Source organism: Sapajus apella, unplaced genomic scaffold (assembly GCF_009761245.1).
Source record: "Sapajus apella isolate SASKATOON/1434 unplaced genomic scaffold, GSC_monkey_1.0 scaffold21, whole genome shotgun sequence".
Lineage (NCBI taxonomy): Eukaryota > Metazoa > Chordata > Mammalia > Primates > Cebidae > Sapajus > Sapajus apella.
This window is the reverse complement of record NW_022436961.1, coordinates 10530660-10544207: the sequence shown is the minus strand read 5'-3', so window position 1 is coordinate 10544207 and position 13548 is coordinate 10530660.

Here is a 13548-nt window from a genome sequence, read left to right as displayed (position 1 = left end):
TCCCAGCACTTTGGGAGGCCAAGGCGGGAGGATCACTTGAGATCAGGAGTTCTAGACCAACCTGGCCAACATGGTGAAACCCCATCTCTACTAAAAATACAAATATTAGCCAGGTGTGCTAGCATGCACCTGTAGTCCCAGCTACTTGGGCGGCTGAGGCAAGAGAATTGCTTGAACTCAGGAGGTGGAGGTTGCAGTGAGCTGAGATCATGCCACCATGCTCCAGCCTGGGCCACAGAGCTAGACTCTGTCTCAAGAAAACAAAAAATAATGATTAAAAAAAAAAAAAAAAAGCATGGAAGTTAGAAGCCACTGATTGTGAGAAATGCTCTCAGCTCTCCAAGCAAGAGCATCTAGCACTGATGATTTCTATGCCAAACCCTCCTGCTCCCCAATCACAAATCTCTGCCTTTAAAATCTGTACCCCACATCTGTACTCACCTCCAAATTTTGACCTGGATTATGCTGGTCTGACATTTTGGTAGGCCTTCTGTTACCTGATACAAGCCTCCTTATAGATACTGCTTTTTTTTTTTTTTTGACATTGGGCATCTTTTGGCTATGGCAGTGTGTCCCCTGCACCCATTGCCTCTCCTGGCTTCATTTACATGGTCATAACTCACCTCACTGCCTCTCGGTTGGGAGCTGACACTTACTTTCGTAAACAGTGTGAGAGTGTCTGGGTCTCCTTTCCTTAGCCTTCTATCAAGCTGTTTTCCAGATATGTACTTTGCTTCATCTGGATATTAAAAAAAAATGAGGAATCATGGCTACTAACTGACACTTACTTTTATTTTTTGACTTGAAAGCAAAAAAGTCATTCTCCCAAGTAAGTCTATCGATGAGGAATGAAGTAGTATAGTTTCAGAGTTCTTATTTGTGGTCTTTCCAAAGTTTTCTACTTTAAAGTTGGGATTCTCAGCAGTTTTTCTAGTCATTTAGAAATAACCCAGGCCAGCAAATATGATATGCTTCAATAGGCTACAGTACATTGCAGCTTGGGGAATCCTGCTCACCTTCTCTATCCCTCTCTCTAGGGTCTGTGGACGCCGCATGGTGAGTATTCTCAGAATTGCCAACTCTGCAGATATACTGCCACTTAAACAGTCTCCTTGGTCAGAATGGTGCTTTCTCCCATATGGTCTCAGAGGACTGATAGAGGTACCCCCCTGGCTTATGGAAATTAAGCCTTCCATTCTTTCTAGTCATTTGACATAAGGCAATTTTAGCCTCTGTGTCTCATGTTTTTAGATTCCTCTGAAATCTAAACAACTAGTTTTAAATGGTTAGGATGTCACAGTTTCTTACTATATTTCAGGCAAAGTTCTTCCCACTCAGGTCATCAGCCTCACTTTTGTAGGATTCCAAATTGACTGACAATACAGTGTAGCAGTTATAAAAATGGGCTCTAGAATGGATTACCTGGGTTCAAAATGGGCACCACAACTTTAATTGAGTCTACTTGATCAAATTAATATTTATTTTGTTTTATTTTATTTTTTTTGAGATGGAGTCTCAGTCTGTCACCCAGGCTGGAGTGCAGTGGTGTGATCTCAGCTCACTGCAACCTCTGCCTCCCAGGTTCAAGCAATTTCCTGCCTCAGCCTCCTGAGTAGCTGAGACTATAGGCATGTACCACCATGCCTGGCTAATGTTTTTGTATTTTTAAGAGAGATGGGGTTTCACCGTGTTGGCCACGATGGTCTCCATCTCTTGACCTTGTGAACCTCCTGCCTTGGCCTCCCAAAGTGGACCAAATTAATATTTCTTCTTTCACCCTTCTTTCTCAATCTGTAAAAGCAGGGAAAATAATAGCAGCTACTTTACTATGTTGTTGGGAATTGTAAATGGGAACATTTTTTAAAAATTCTAAGCAGAGCATCTGGCTTGTGACAATTTGTCAGTAAATGTGATCTATTCTTATTTTCATCAAGTAAAAGTGTACCCAAGGCAATATTCAGAAGCAGTGGCTCCTGGCACAGAGGTCATGCTCCAACATCATTGCTCTTATTGCCCAAACATACCTTCCTTGTCCATTGCAGAATTCTGTACCTGCTCCACAGGCTCACAGGCTGTAAGTGCTGTCCACACTGATAGTCGCACTCCAGCCCTCATCATCACTAGGAGCTGTATCATCTTTTAATTTGTTAATTGATGCTCACTTCCTAACACAACATCCGCTCTTCCTCTTAACTTTCTGAAGTGTCCTCACCTCCACAGGACTTGAACCACATCTAATGCCCCCTAACGCCCTTTCCCTATTATTTTCAGTAACTGAGTTCCCTCTGTTTTTCTCCTATCTCTGTATTCAGCTAGATTTTGTTTCTTCCATCATGGTCCTGCTCTTGTCCAGCTTGTCTTCCATTGTACCTCCTTCCAAAAATGCCAGCTCTTGGATAACTCCAACCTCCAGTCCTCAGTGCTCAGGACCCCTTAATGAACATGAGAAAAAAAATAGCTGAGATAATTAGGTAGAACAAGAGAAAAGAAAGATCTCTGCTTAAGAGGGAGGGTATTCCAGGTGATCTTGTTATGGGATTTTCAGGGATGTATATATATCCCTTAAACTACCCATGCTGATATTTCTGCCGAAACCTAAGCGAAAGTGTTGATTCATGCCTATTTATGTTATAATTTATTTTTTAAATGTGGCTATGTAAAGTAAGCTATACAGAATTGACTTCATTTAGAAAGCTATACATTTTCATTTTCCTTAGAATTATTATTTTTGTTTAGATCATTATAGTGGAGAACTGAATTACTAATATTAGAGCAGTATATATATATATATATATGTATATACACACACACTGTATATACTATGTATATTGTGTATGTATATTGTGTATATATTGTGTATATATATACACACACTATATAGTGTGTGTATATATATACACAATATATACACAATATACATACTTATATACACAATATATACTATATATGAACTTATATATATACAATATATATACATATGTTATATATATATATTATTAGAGCAGTATATATATATACAATATATATACACTATATATATACTATGTATGGAGAGAGTATATATATACTATTATATATGTACTCTCTCTATATATATATATGTATATATATATATACTGCTCTAATATTAGTAAATCAGTTCTAGCAATCTAACATGACAGCCTTAAATTGCTGACTCATAGGATTACTTAGAAATGAATTTGAACCTTGGAAAATCGGAGTTCAGTTTGTAATCTTTCAAACCTCTTGATCTCAAATTCAAAATGTAAATGTCATAAGATTAGACTTCAAAAGACTTCACTGTAATATAGTACTTAACAATTATTGGAAGGTTGAAAGGGCTATCTCCTATCTTCCATAATCACATATTTGGTCCTTTTCGAATATTCCAAAAGCCATTTGAAAATGTTGTGTGTGTATGTATGTATGCAGTTTGTGTTAGGGAAGAAGTTAGAATATGCCTTATGAGGAAAAAGGAACAAAAACACAAATAAATTTAGAGCAACCAAACATATTCATTGTTCATTGTGTGCCATGTCTAATAGTCTCACCATATTTTAAAAAGAACTTATTCTGGCTTTTTAAAAAATTAAGGGAATAAGGTTCAAGTTCTTTTTGTCTCCATTCAAGCTTGTTTTCTAAACTCAACTTGTGTTTTTTTAAAAGGACACTTTTCACACAGTGGATAAATGACTCACTCTGCACTGAGTGGTAAAATGGGGGCAGGTCACAGGGAGAGCTATGTCTGGCAGAACTCAAATCAGTCCACCTGCCTCTGTTAAGAACTTTCACTATCCATGAAATTTATCTTTGGCACCTTATTTTCTAAATAAATTTTCCATCTTTTCTTGCATCAGAAATAAAAAGACTGAAACCATATTCTTTGTCAGGTTTTTACTTTTTATGAAAACAGTTGGTACCTCTTACAAGATAATTTAATTTGCAATAAGGTTTTCAGTGCAAGTAAAGGGAGTAAAGAAAGATGAAGGAAGAGAAAGGAAGAGAAATGAAAGTCAAGAGGGAACAGTGGCGAATGGCATCTATAGTGTGCCTAGCATCCTACTCAGAGCTTTAGCGAGTGGAAGCAAGAAAGTAAGATGCAGCTGGGTGAGGTGGCTCACACCTGTAATCCCAGCAGTTTGGGAGGTCAAGGTCGGTGATTCACCTGAGATCATGAGTTTGAGACCAGCCTGGCCAACATGGTGAAACTCCGTCTCTACTAAAAATACAAAAATTAGCCAGGCATCTTGGCGTGCACCTATAATCCCAGCTATGTGGGAGGCTGAGGCAGGAGAATTGCTTGAATACGAGAGGTGGAGGTTGCAGTGAGCCAAGATCATGCCATTACACTCCAGCCTGCATGTTAGAACAAAACTCTGTCTCAAAAAAAAAAAGGAAGTAAGATGCTTCCCCACCTGACAGATGGTATGTGACTATCACAAGCACGTAGGCAATAGAGGTCACACCTCTGATGATTCTTGTTTTCTTTATTGTGAATCCACCCTGCCCCAGTTTCCTGCATATCCAGTCAGTCAAGTGCACAAATAGAAACATAGAATGTTAGAGGGGGAAAAGATCTTAGAGCTGCCCCTACTCCCAACCTTATGTTACATACAGATGAAGAAACTGAGGCTCAGGGATGGGAAGCTCCAAAGACACAGAGTTGTTGACATTGCTGATTTGAACTAAAGCCTCTGACTTCTCTTTGATAAACTTTCTGATGGAGCATGAAAGAGCAAGAAATTATAAAGTAAAAATTACTCTTTTTAAGAAAAAAAAAATATATATATATATATATATAATTATTCTAATAGATCAGGGCCAGTAAACCAGGGCCTCCGAATCACATCCGGCCTGCTGTTTTTAATAGTTTATTAGGTCACAGTCACACTCATAGAGTTCTGTGTTGACAATGGCTGCTTTCTTGTCAGCCTGTGTACCTGCAAAGGTTAAAATATTTGCTACTTGTCCCTTTATTAAAAAAATGTTTGCTCACTCTTGACCTATATTACTACTTTGTGAGGCCAGGGACTATCACTGACTGCTTTGTCCACTGCTGTCTCCCTAGCATCTAGCCTGATGGGTCTTCAAAACTTTGTTGAATAAGAAATTGATAAATGAGATCAACTCAAATATCCAAGTGAAAATTTATAGCAGGGAGTTGGATAAGCAATGAAGAACTTTGAAGTTATCTGAGTGAAGAGGTAAGTTTTGGAGGCTTTCAAGACTCTGCAGTTTTAATTAATTTCTGCCCAAGTGCCCTGTTTGTACAGAGCAAAGGTAACACTGGTACGTCCCCTCTAACTTAATTCTCCACCGTCCTTAGTGGCAGTCTTAGGTGTTGCTTGCCAAATATTCAAATTGTTTCTATTTGGGGCTAGGCCGTGTGGCTAGTTTTAGTGAATGAATTTAAGTGGAAGTTGACATATGTCATTTTCAAGCAGAGCAGTTCATTGATAAGGTAAGATCCTCCAGAGTTCTGTGTTTTAGTCACAGTTACCAACAATGCTCCCTATAGTGACTGATCTATCAACTGGGCCTGTGAGGCAGACGCGGGCAAGCAGAATGGAGGCTGCAGCTGAATCTCAGCAACATGTAGTATAAGCCACAGATAATGTTCCGTCCATGTTTATTTGTAGGCTAATTTTTCAAGAAAGTACATGTCATCTCCCCACTTACGTATCCCTTGACACCATCTGAAATCATGCTTATCGCTCGTTGAATTCCTCAAAACACCTCTTAATTTGACTGGATCACAGTCTTGATACATTCTTTATTCAGTCTGTCAATAAGTCTTTAATGATGACTGCTATGTGTATGGAAGAGACTGGCTAGTTATTAATCAAACCTTTTTCCTTTTCCTCCTGGAGGTAGAGTCAGAGCACATTTCCCAGTCTCTCTTATAGTTACATGAAATCTTGTCACTGACTTCCAGCCAATGATATGTGGGTACAGTAATTCTGAATGAGTTCTCTCTTGGCATGTAAAAACATCCTGCCTTGGCTGCCACTTTCTGTCTTTCCTTATCTATTGATTTCCTTGGTGATGACAGCAGAGCCTCCATCAGTCTAAGTTTCTGAATGACTGCATGGAGCAGAATCTCCAATCCTTTCACATCCACCTACCATTTGAACTTTACTTGAATGAGGAATAAAGCTTTTATTATAGTATGCCATTGAGAGTTAAGGTTTTCTTTACAGCTGCTAGCATTATCTTAACTAAGAAAACAACCTGGGAGTGAGGGATTACAACTCTTAACATATGGTCAGGAAGTTCTCATTGAGAAGGTGACATCTGAGCAAACTTAAGAGCAGAGGGAGAAGCCATGTAAATGTGGAAAAAGAATGGCCTAAGCAAAGGGAAATGTGTAAAGTCCTTGAGGCAAAAGCATGCCTGGCATGGTGAAGGATAGCAATCAGTTCAGTGTGATTTAAACAAAGAATGGTGGATGAAATAAATGAGGGTGGAAAGGCATTGCCAAATTTTACAGGACTTGACAACTTTATAATACAATTCTAGGCACTGAATGTAGCTTGTAGCTCATATGCTCAACGTGCGTTTTATTTTTGAGTTGGAGTCTCACCTTGTTACCTGGGCTGGAGTACAGTGGTATCATCTCAGCTCACTGCAATCTCTGACCCCCAGGTTCAAGTGATTCTCCTGCCTCAGCCTCCTGAGTAGTTGGGATTACAGGTGTGCACCACCATACCCAGCTAATTTTTGTATTTTTAGTAGAGATGGAGTTTCACCATGTTGGTCAGGCTGGTCCTGAACTCCTGACCTCAGGCGATCCACCCGAATCAGCCTCTCAAAGTGCTGGGATTATAGGAGTGAGCCACCACGCCCAACTTCACTGTGATCTTTTTTCAAGCCCATGCTAAATCATATGACTGGCATCTGAATATATTATACCAAAGTAACTATAATATAAATGAACTGTCCTTGGGGATTCCCTCTTTCAGCTTGGAGTCCCCCTCTCTGTATCTCTGTACAGGGGGAGCCTCTTCTTTCTCACCTCTTAAATTCTTCACTCCCTAAACCCAAAAATAAATAAACAAACTATCCTTGTTATAGTTTTATGGATACACTTTTGAGCTCCATACTCCATTTTCATTTTCCTTTGCAAGTATAGCAAAATTCTGTGCCCATATAGATTCAGAGGAAGGAGTTCATACAACTTACTATTTCCTATAAATCAGGATATAGGCACAACTAAATGACGAATTTTCCTGCAAGAAGGGAGAAAAACTTAAAATTACTCCATACCTCATACAGACTCATAGGATGTTAGTGATTGCTGTCAGCTACCAGTGCAATGGGAGGTCAACATGAGATTTCCCAAATATTTCATTCCACTCTGGAGTTGGTTCTAACAATTGTCTTTTCAGGTGAGCTTGAGGTCAAAAAGATAACTGAATGCCTGTTCTTCTATTCCCTAAATAGAGTTAAGTCAGGAGGCTTACTGAACATGGCTATTAGTTTTCTGTCATCTAGATATGTAAATGGCATAATATTAAGTAGTTTATTGTAGTCAGAAAATGACCAGTAGTAGAGAAATGAATGATGAAATGTTGTAAACAAAAAATTTATAAAAGGAGAAAGTAAAATACCTAGTATGCAACTGAAAAATATTTAATTGGCACAGTAATAAAAACTGCAGGGATGTATATACCATTTTAAAGGGGTACCAATTTGGTAAACTTAAATAAATTATAATGACCCTTTTACACAAACATAGAAAATTGCCCTTTCATACAATAGCAGTATAACAATGTAAACTAGAAAGAAATTTAGAGGGCAGTTTGGAAATACATACTGAAATTCTTAAAGATATACATGATTCCTAGCTCAGCCCACTGAGAAGGCCCAGAATTAATAAAACTCTAGTGACAGTGAGCACTAGTGCCCAGATGTTGGTTAGTCAATACCACTTACCAGTCAAAGAAACCAAGACTCCTTGAAGAAACAGTTGATTATGGGGCTGAGCAGAAAAATACATGGTAAGAAGCCTGGAGCACCCCACAGTACCAGAAGTTAGAAAGGAGAAAAAAAAATGTAGGACCCCAAACTGAAAGACTTGGCCAAAGGTAGAAAACATGAAAAACAAATAAAGGCTGTATTGGATTGCAAGTCAAAAAATAAATAAATGTTATGGATCCATACTAATGACCAGTCAAGCAAGTAACCAATCATTTAACGGAGAAGAGGAACTCTGTTACATGAGAATTCCAAACAACATACGCAGATACTACCCCCTTCAGGAGGTAGAGCTTAATTTCCTTCCTTTTGAGTGTTGACTGGACTTAGTCACTTGCTTCCAGAGAAATGGAAATGGAAAAATTGTAGCTCTACTGTGGAAGAACCTGGCAGGACACCACTTTAACTAAGTGGTGAAAATGAAGATTACCAGTAATAAGTCATGATGACATCAGGTGCTCTCTTATATGATGCAACGAGGAGAAGTACCTCAACTCTCCCCTCAAACACTGATAATCCCAGTCTAATAATGACAAAACATCAGACAAACCCCAATGAGGGACGTTCAGCTAATTACCTGACAAGTTCTCTTCACAAACATCAAGGTCTTGTAACATAAGAAAAACCTAAGTGGTTGTCACAGGAGACAGGAGGCATGAAGACTAATGGAATACAGGATCCTGGATTGGATCCTGGAACATGGAAGGTCATGTGCAGAAAAACTGGTGAAATCTCAATAAAGTCTATGGTTTAGTTTAGAAAAAAAACCAACTCTTTGATCAAGCAGTGTTACTCCTAGGTAGTTATCCATGGAAACTCTTATGATGTATGGTGTCAGTTCTTAAACCTTAGCATGCAACAGAATCACCTGCAGGGACTGCTATAATCAGACTTCTGGGCTCTGCTCCCAGAATTGTAATCCAATATGTCTGCAGGGAAGAAAGGCTGGAAAATTTGCATTTCTAACCAGTTCTCAGGTGCTGCTGCTCAAATGATCTGGGAATCTCACTTTGAGAAACACTGACATATGGCCAACATGGACTATAAGAATATTTACTGTCATAATTATGTCTTGGATTACATAATTTTAATTTTTCTTTCTTTCTTTTTTTTCTTTCTTCTCTCCCTCCCTCTTTCTCTTTCTCTCTATCTTCTTTCTTTCCTTCCATCCTTCTTTCTTTCTTTTCTTTCTTGACAAGGTCTCACTCCACCCAGACTGGAGTCCAGTGATGCAATACAGGCTTACTGCAAATGTCCACTCCTGGGTTCAAATGATCCTCCTGCCTCAGCCTCCCAAGTAGCTAGGATTACAGGCACTTGCCACCACACCTGGCTAAATTTGTATTTTTGGTAGAGATGGGATATAGTTCTAGCTGGTGTCGACCTCCTGGGCACAAGTGTACCACCTGCCTTGACGTCCCAAAGTGCTGGGATTACAGGTGTGAGCCACTGTGCCTCGTTATTTGTTATCTCTTTCTTATTAATGTTTTCAAGCATTTTAAAATATTTTCAAATGCTTCCATATGTGCTGCTTTTGCATTAAGATAAAAATATAAATTTAAGTTAAAAAGGCAACCCTTTCTGACATAATGCTCTTAATGTTTATATGAGATTTTTGTGTTTTTGACGGATGACTGATGCACAGGGAATGCTTTTAGTGGCTGCTTTTTAAAACGAGTGTTCAATTCATTAAATTGACAAACTTTTTTTTAAAACTAGTTTTCCCTTAAGCTTTTAAGTTTAACCTACAAATAATGTTATCACAGTTACAAGTCTACTAATATTTAACAATCACTTCAACAGAACTAATTAATATTTTGACACTCTTCTAAATGTTCTGTCCTATTTATAAACACAGCTAAACTGTCTTAAAATACTTTAAACTTTTTAAAATAAATTTAATCTAATAGGTTCTATTTTATATATTTAAAATATCTGTTTAACAAGCAAAACTTTCTCAGATGCTTTGACATAGCAAGTTAATCTATTACATTATACTTTACAAATATAAAGAATCTCAAATTCTTTAAAACAATCTGACATTATTTACAAACTTAGTCAAAATCTCATACACTTCAACTTAAAATTGCAAGTCTAAACTGAATGACTCAGCTACATGTTTTGTGTTTTCTCATAAAGTTAATCTTTTAGAATTTTTAAGTGACAAATTATTTTAAAGGTGACAATCATTTGAAAAGCCAGAAACCCAGATTATTCCTAAACCTAACATAAATGATTAGTTTGATGGCTCTGATTTACTTTTTTGTGTATGTGCTATTGTGTGGGCTGACTGGTATGTCCTCCGTCAACCCCCAAATTCATATGTTGACATCCAAACCCTCACAATCTCAGTATATGATCTTATCTAGAGATGGGGTCTTTACAGTCCTTAAGATTAAAATGAGGAGGCAGATAGTGATACCATAAGAAGGTGCAGAGAATACACTTTGAAGACCATTTTGATCATTTCAGAAGTTGGGGAAAACAGATGAAAACAGATGAGCTCATCCAGTTATGAGATGATAACTGGAAAAAAATCAGTATGAAGTGGTGACAAGAACTTAGCTTCTCATTGGGAGGAGTAAAATGTGTTAATAGGCAAACATCCTAGTGAAGTTAGTGCATTCATCCATTCCACATGTCAAACACATTCCTTTGGGATAAGTGATGTTATCTAGCAGAGTCCATTGTTAACATATTCATAATTCCTGAGTAACTGAAAAAGACAGTTTCTCTGAGCCCCTGTATTGGTTTCTTTTTCTTCTCTGTTTTGCTTCCCCACTCCCCTAGGGATCCTGCCTGGAATTGCCTCTCTGATAAACTACATGCACTCAAGTCCTTGGCTTGATATTCCAATCGAAGACGATAATACAACATTTATAAAATTGTACCTGGAGGGAGAAAGCTAATCTAGATATTTTAGGGGATGGTGGTAAGGGAACAATCTCCTATTGTGTAGCATTTTAAAAAATGGTGAATTTAGAGTCAGAAAACTTGCACTGAAATTCTAATTCTATCACATATTAGATGAGTACACTTGGGAAATGGACCTCTTTGAATCCCCAAATCCTATTTTATAAAATGAAGGTAATACATTATTATCGAATGAGGTACTCTATGCCAAAGTGTCAAGCACATAGTAGGTACTTAAGAAATAGGAATTTCCTTTCTCATTGTTTATATGTTTGTGTTATCAATAAATAGTTGAAAAGACAATGTGATGTTGTAGAGAGAAAAGGCTTTATAACAAACAAGCTTAAATTTAATTTAACCCTGGCTTCAGCTCATGATCCGGGGTCCAGTATTCAATAAAAGAAATAGTAGCTTCTCCCCTCTTCCGGAACTGAGATTATTAAAGTCCTTTGTATTAAAGAGATAGATTTTACTCCCACTAACAGATGTCCCATATGTGTATGATGTAATCTCAATTATAATGTGGAATTAAAATATTGCAAACCATGTTCCCATCCATCAATTCAAGTCCCCCTCTTGATTTTGATGTAAAAACTTTATTATTTTATGATTGTGGGAAATTTGTAGATAACGCATTAGAACACAAATGCATTGCAATGTCTGAATTTTAGGCCCAATAGGCCAGCCTTTTGAAATAGATATATCAAGTGACTTGTATCTGAATGGTCAATCAGATGTATTGACAATGCTGGGCAACTCAGAGCCGTATTGTATATGTAATATTCACACACACATACTTGTGTATTTATTTAACATGTATGTGATTGTTAGTTTATGTCAGTTACTTTAGTTCCAAAAATCAAAGAACGTGGCCCAATTAGCCAGAACCTAATTGTCTTGGTTACTTATCCCTACTGGAGACAGAATTATCATTAATCTGAAATTTCATAAGGTCCCATTCACCAAGATTGGCAGTATGTTCCTAATTTTTAAAATCACTGATTTTATGCTATTCAAGCAAATGTTAATTTGGATCTAGAACGTGAAGGCTTTACTTTGTCACACTGATCATTGGGCTTTGAGGGGATTAAAAACTAAATGTGAAAATTCTCTCAATGAAGTTGTATTGAATTCAATTTTGAGGCACCACCTGCACATGGAAAACAAGAATAATGAAATAATAATAATAGGCATTTTTAAAAGAACACTTATTTTATGGCATTATCCCAAATACTTTGTATACAATACTGCATAGCATTACATTCTCATAACCAGTATATAGAGTAAGGCCATCCCATTTTCAGTGAAAAAACAGAGGTTAAGGGAAGAGAAATAGTTGTCCATGGCCTTGTGCTAATAGATGTTAGAATGGTGCTTTGGAACTGATACCATTGACTTCAAAGTTTGTGTACTCACTAGTAGCCCATAATGACTCATGATCAAACAAAATTTTACCTAAAATTTCAAGAGTCTCACAGCCTTCCAATCTTGTGCCTGGACTCAAGGACTCTGGGCCAAGAATCTTTTTACTAGTTCTTGTCACCACATATGCCTCAGCTTCTCACGTTCTCCAGAGTTTAATCGCTTCATTAAAATCCACTATTGTTCCCTTTTGCTGACAAATTTGAGATGTACTTTAGTTTGATATGAAGGGACCCTGGATAAGGCCTCATCTCCTTTCTAGCTCCATTCCCTCATGGGCTTTGTCTCCACTTCAGAGCTGTACAAATTTCAATTCAATCAAATGGAGCATCTTGCTATTCTCCCTGTACCAACTTCTGAGGGTTGCAGTAAGAAACACCCACAGACTGGGTGGCATAAACAGCAGAAACGTATTGTCTCACAAATTCGCAGGAAGAAGGCTGAGATCAAGGTGATAGCAGGGCTGGTTCCTTCTGAGGGCCATGAGGGAGGAATCTGTTCCAGGTATCTCCTCCAACTTCTGATGCTTTGCTGGCCATCTTTGGTGTTCCTTGGTTCCTGCTGTACCCTCCCCGCAATCTCTGCACTCATCTTCACATGGTATTTGCCTTCCCTGCATGTCTTTGTCCAAATTTCCCTGTTTTATAAGGACACCAGTCATACTGGATTAGGAGCTTACTTTATTCCAGTATGACTTCATCTGAACTTAATTACATTGTCAGTGACCCTATTTCTTCCTTTCTTTTCATTTATCTATTTATTTGAGACAGAGTCTCGCTCTGTTGCCCAGGCTGGAGGGCAGTGGCGTGATCTTGGCTCACTGCAACCTCTGCCTCCTGGGCTCAAGCAATTTTCCTGCCTCAGCCTCTGAGTAGTTGGGATTACAGGCACCCAACACCACACTCAGATAATTTTTGTCTTCTTTAGCAGAAGCAGGGTTTCACAATGTTAGCCAGGCTGGTCTTGAACTCCTGACCTCAAGTGATCCTCCCACCTTGGCCTACTAAAGTTCTAGGATCACAGGCATGAGCCACCACACCCAGCCCAATGACCCTATTTCTAACTAAGGTCGCATTCCATGGCAATGGGGCCAGGTCCTCAACATATGACTATTAGGCAGACACAATTCAAAGTTTAGCAACTCCTGGTACACCAAACAGAGGATGATATTTTAGACAGTTCTTTCTCTTCTTCTTTAGAGTGGATTTCTAGTCAACATTTAAGGCTGTCCCCAAA